This window comes from Equus przewalskii, chromosome 22 (genome assembly GCF_037783145.1).
Source record: "Equus przewalskii isolate Varuska chromosome 22, EquPr2, whole genome shotgun sequence".
NCBI classification, from domain to species: Eukaryota; Metazoa; Chordata; class Mammalia; order Perissodactyla; family Equidae; genus Equus; species Equus przewalskii.
In genome coordinates, this window is record NC_091852.1 from 38,327,730 (window position 1) to 38,333,867 (window position 6,138).

Here is a 6,138-nt window from a genome sequence, read left to right on the forward strand (position 1 = left end):
AGAGCGAGTGGAAGAGGAAGCGTGTGGGCACACCTCCGCTAACACTTGGTTTTCTCTTAAGGGGCTTGATTTCTCCGGGATCAGGCATCCTGGCCCTTTAATCTCCCCTGGGTCCTCACTGATACTTGCAAATCCTTTTATCCACGTTGTGTTCATCTCCCTATCCTATGCCCAGCTCGCACATGTCTCCTTCATACTCAGACGATCTACCTACTACTTTGCTAATAAGATCCAGACCATCTTCCAGCTTCTCTGCCCTCAAACGGAAACTTCCCAAAATAAATTAAAAACAAAACAAACAGCCAAGAAGACACTTCAAGTAAGGGGGGGGGGGGAGGTGAGGCAATAACTTCTGATTTTTGAAGTTGGAAGGTAATAGTCCCATTTTACCCAAAGGAAAGTTGAGGCTTTGAAAAAATGCTATCGCTTGCCACAGGTCACGTGACTGATAAATGGCAGTATTAGAACTTCGCAGTGGGCATTGTTCTCCCGTTAGGCCATAGGTTCCTTCCTCATAGTCCATTCTGATCTCTCACCCCCTGGTCCACCTGTCATCTCTCCATGTCACCTCTGCACCTCCACCCAGCCCCTGCTCTCCATCAGAGTCATCCCTCCCCTGCATTCACCACTCCCTTCTCAAAGGCACTCCATCAGTTACAACCCACTGCCTCCTCTTGCTTCTGCATCCTCTCCTTTCCACTGACTTTCACCACAGTTTAAGAACATTATCAAATCTCTCCTACCCTAGAATTGAACATTTTCTCCTTTCTGCTTCTCTCTTGATGTAATTTTCTCTTTCCTTTTTCTCATAATTCCCTGCCACCCTCTCTCATAGCCAGGTGCTTCTTCCATCTCTGACCATCTTCCTCTCTCACAACACCTTACAGTTTGACTTTCCATCTCAACACTCTTGAAAATGCTCTCTCTGTGTTCATTTCTTCTCTGAGTCCCCATCCTGTACTCACTGTGCTAGGTGACCCCACACAGTCTTTGCTTTTTGGGAGCATTTGATCTAAAGGGAAAACTGTTACACAGGCAAACACTGGTGGCTAACCTGTCATCAATGTCATCTGTGCTCAGGCCAAGCAGTGAGAGAGGAAGAAAGTCCTGGATGGCTTGGAGTTGGGTGGGAGGGAGAGGGAGGAAAGACTGCCTAGAGGAAGTGACCCTTTATCACCAAACCCAGCCTCTGTGTCTATATCCTTCTCCTCCTCCACAAGTCTGCCACATTTACCAACTTCACCGGTCCTGCCTTTACCTCTGCAACTCTGTGTGTTCTGTTTCTCTCACCTCTTGTCCTCTCTCTTTCTCTAGATGGGTCCTTTTCTGCTCTATTTCCCCAAAAGTCTGCCCTGGGCCATCTTTTCCATTTGCTACCATGTTATCCCTTGGCACAGACATCCACTATGGCTTTATCCCAGGCGGACAGTGCTGACTGTATTATCTCCAGCTCTTACTTCTTTTATGAACACCAGCTCTGGCCTTTCAACAGCTTCTGGATGTTTCTGCATGAAAATTCTGTTGTAACTTCCAATTGAATCTATTTAAAATAAGCATCCCGTCTTTCCTTCCGAATCATTGTCTCATGTCCCACAGACCGCCATTTTCCTAGTCATTCAGGTTTACAGTCTCAGCCTCACCGTTAAGTCTGCCCATCCAATCAAATTCTATTGATTCCATCTTTTCGAGCTCCACTATTGATCACTAGCTTCCCACATCAATTCCTTATTACCCAGAGCCTGGGTAAAAAAAAGTACAAAAAGAGCTCCTTTTTGCTTGCCAGACATGCAACAGCTACAAACAAGCAAAAAACCCTTTCAAATCAAGCATTTAGGGAATTCTGCTTTGTTTTCCAAGGAATAAGTAAAGAAGAGAGTTTATGAGAGAACATGTGGTGAGAAGTGGAATTCTTCCTTTCCCCCGGCAAGGCCCCAGGGCAAGTCCTCCCCAGGTCCTGCCAGCACTACCAAGACAGCCTCCACAGCCCCCCTGCCTCCAGTCCCTCCTCCTTCTACCCAGACTACCATCCATTAAGGACTGCTAGAAGTATTTCTTAAAACACAGTCCTGATCCAGCCATTCTCCTGATCGAAATCCTTTGCTGGCTGCCTGTTGCCTGCTACAGTTATATCTCATCCTGCCTCCAAGCCTGCCATGTGCTAACATCTCGTTCCACCCATTCCCCGCCCCCCCCCACCCCTCGGCAATCAGTTACAGCACGTTCTCTGGCCGTTGTGCCTCTGGGAAAATTTCTCATCTATTTTGAATTTCTCTTCCACTTCCTCTCCTTCTCACAGCCCAATATTTACCTGTCAAAGTTCGATTCATTCTTTTAAAGCCCCACCCAGGGCTTCCTCTGGGAGCCACTCTGCCTAGTGGATGTCTGTGACGGCACTTGCTTTAACATTTTTATTGAGGGACGTGCCTGCTCAAGTAGATTACGAATTCCCGGAGGACTCTACCTCTTACTAACAGTAAGAATTTAATGAGTTTTAACTTCTTGAAACAAAGTTTCTTTTGCCAAAACGACACAATTGTCAGGAGGATTAAATGAGAAAATGTATAGATGAAAATGTGTAAAAGCACCTGCTACAGTGCTCGGCATGTAGGTGTCCGTAAAGGTGTTGAATTAATAGATGAAACCCAGTTTGAGTTTTCCTTCCCCCAAATTTTAACCAAAATAAAATGCTCAGTGTTGGTTGCGTTACTGACATATGTATAGGGAACTTTCAATTATCTACTTGTACAAAAGAAGTCAGGGGCCAGCAGAATTCAAATAACTCAGAATTAATATAGCCTTGTCTTTGGAAGGAATTTTAATTATTTGAACATGTCGGTTTTGTTTTCCTTGGGCAAATGTTTACATTTGTTTTCATCCCCATGAATGCCAATTGGAAGACTACAGCCTTGAAATATATTTCATGGCAGTAACGGACTGGCTCAAGATTTTTTTAAAACCATACACAGAAAGTGATAAAGTGTACTATTTTACAATGATCTTCAGAGAAATTAAATCCAATGGTTGAATATCCTGACTTTGGACACTTATCCATCCATCTGTCCATCATCCTGTATCTGTATTGTTTCCTTCTCATTCCTTGGCGTCCTCATTTGTGAATGCCAATATTTAATACGATATTCACTGGAGCAGAGGTTCTGGGAAAGCACCCATTGCCCCCCTTTTCTTCCATTAGCCATAGATGGCTCTATAAGAAACCAGCTACATGCTGATAACTTTTAGTTCTAGATTTGTTTTTTATTTCAACCACCTGGAATTTTCAGGGATCACAACCTCCCCCTCTTCTCACTCCCAATCCCACAGCACAGATTGGAAATTTCACAAGCTGCCACATCCATAAAAGACCCTAGAGGTTATATGGTCCACTCTCCTTATTTCATGGGTACCTAAAAGCTAGTTAAAGCTGGGCTTAGATCTCTTTCTACAGCGCTGTGTGAAATTTCACGTATATTTGCCCCGTTATCTTATTTTACTCAAACATTAGTCACAAATAGTAATCTCTTGTGATCTTTGCCTGGACATCCCCTCAGCCTCTATTATCACTCTTTCCTTGCTGATCCAAAGTATTGCTTTTACATCTTTGCTAGAACTTTCGCCATTTTTCCTTTAAATTGCTTCTCCTTTTGCTATGCCATTCAGAAGACCAAATTCTGGACTCAGATAGTTGCCTTGTTGCATCATCATTCTGCATTCTATCCCCTGTTCTGTTCCAGGGCAATGTGTTCAAATGTGTAATTGCTTCATAGATCTGTGCAGGAGCCTTTTTTTTTTTTTAAAGTTAATTTTTATTGAGTTTATGATGGTTTACAATCTTGTGAAATTTCAGTTGTACCTTACTGTTCGTCAGTCGTGTTGTAGGTGCACCTCTTCACCCTTTGTGCCCACCCCCAACCCCCTTTCCCCTGGTAACCACTAATCTGTTCTCTTTGTCTACATGTTTAAATTCCTCATGTGAGTGGAGTCGTACAGAGATTGTCCTTCTCTATCTGGCTTATTTCACTTAACATAATTCTCTCAAGGTCCAGCCATGTTGTTGTGAGTGGGACGATTTTATTCTTTTTTATGGCTGAGTAGTATTCCATTGTATATATATACCATATCTTCTTTATCCAATCATCAGTTGATGGGCACTTACATTGCTTCCATGTCTTGGCTATTGTAAATGATGCTGCAATGAACATAGGGGTGCATGGGACTTTTGAAATTGCTGACTTCAAGCTGTTTGGATAAATACCCTGTAGTGGCATGGCTGGGTCATATGGTATTTCTATTTTTAATTTTTTGAGAAATCTCCATCTGTTTTCCCTAGTGGCTGCAAGGAACCATTTTTAAATATGTTTTTTATGCCATGGACACTCTCCTCCTCCAGTTCACGTGATTATATTATTGATTATTAGCTGTATGTGTCTTTCAGTGCTTTCTAGGAGTCATCTCATTTAGTCCTCAGAGCAGCCCTATGAGGTAGGAACTATTCTTGCCCTAATTTTATAGATGAGAAAAAAAGGGCAGAGCAGTTAAATATCTTGACCAAGATCAACACAGCTAGTAAATGTTGGAAGTGAGATTAGAACTTCATTCTGTCTTTAGATATTGAATTCTTAACCACTATGCTATGTTAACTTATTTGATGTGATTGTTCATTATTTGTTTGCAAGTACTAATTGTCTTTCTACTACATATAATAGAGTCAAATGTAACACTCTATGTAAAACCTAAAACTATAAAAATTCTAGAAGAAAAAACAGGAGAAAATTTTCATGACCTTGGGTTAGGCAGAGATTTCTTAGATATTTCATAGATACTTCTTAGATATCTAGGCAGGTATTTCTTAGATACTTCAGGTCTTCAAAAGACACTTTTAAGATAATGAAAAGACAAGCTATAGACTGGGAGAAAATATTTATGAAACATATAAATAATAAAGGAATTTTATGCAAATATATAAAGAACTCTCAAAACTCAATAATAAGACAAACAATCCAGTAAAAATGGGCAAAAGATTTGAATGTATGCTTTACCAAAGAAGATACACGGACGGCAAGAATGTGAAAAGGTGTTAAACATCATTAGACATTAGGGAAATGCAAATTAAAACTACAGTGAGATAACACTACACGCCTATGAGAAAGGCTAAAATTAAACTCACCATATGGAGTGTTGGTGAAGATGTGGTACACCTGGAACTCTCAGACACAGCTTTATTTGTGATAGCTCCAACCTAGAAAGAACCCAAATAGCCATCAATAGATGAAAGGATAAACAAGTTGTGGCATATCCATACAATAGAATACTATACAGCAATAAAAAGGAATGAACCACTGATATAAGCAATAACATAATGAAACTCAGAATAATTATGCTGAGTATAAGGAGCCAGATTTAAAAAAATTACATACTATAGGATTCTACTTATATAAAATTCTTGAAAATGGAAACTAATCTATGATGACAGAAAGCAGACCGGTGGTGGCCTGAGGATGGATAGGGGAGGTGAGTGACAGAAGGGAGGGATTGCCAGGGGCCATGAGTGGTGCATATGTTCATTGTCTTGATGATAGTGATGGTTTTATAGGTGTATACCTACCTTAAAACTTATCAAATTTAAATTTGTACAGTTTGTTATATGTCAATTACACTTTAATAAAGCTGCTAAAATTTAGTACACTAATATTTATAAAGAGAAATGTAGTTTTTTGGTTGGTTGCTTTGAATAACTGATTTATTCTTGTTTGTGAACCCACACTGCATTGATTATCAAGGGAAAACAAACAAGACAAAATAAAATTTGCCAATTAAAAGGAACTCAGTATCCTCCTTTCAGCCTCTGAGTTACCGCCCTTCTCCCCAAGGCACCTTGGTGAATGGGGAAGTTCACACAACCCTGAGGTGGTGAAGACCGGGTCTCACCTGTACACACGAGCCCTTGGGTTGTTTAGTACCTTGTAGCTTCTTGTGGAGGAGCTGTGTCCCGCCCGTGTCTATACGCCAGATGTGTCCTCGCTGAATCTGCTGATGGTTAATTGGTCCCACCTGCTACTGACTTCAGCCCTCCCCCCAACGCCTCCATTGCCTACTGTCTGCCTTGACAGACTTCTTTTCCAGCGGCAAGGCCTCTGCTGC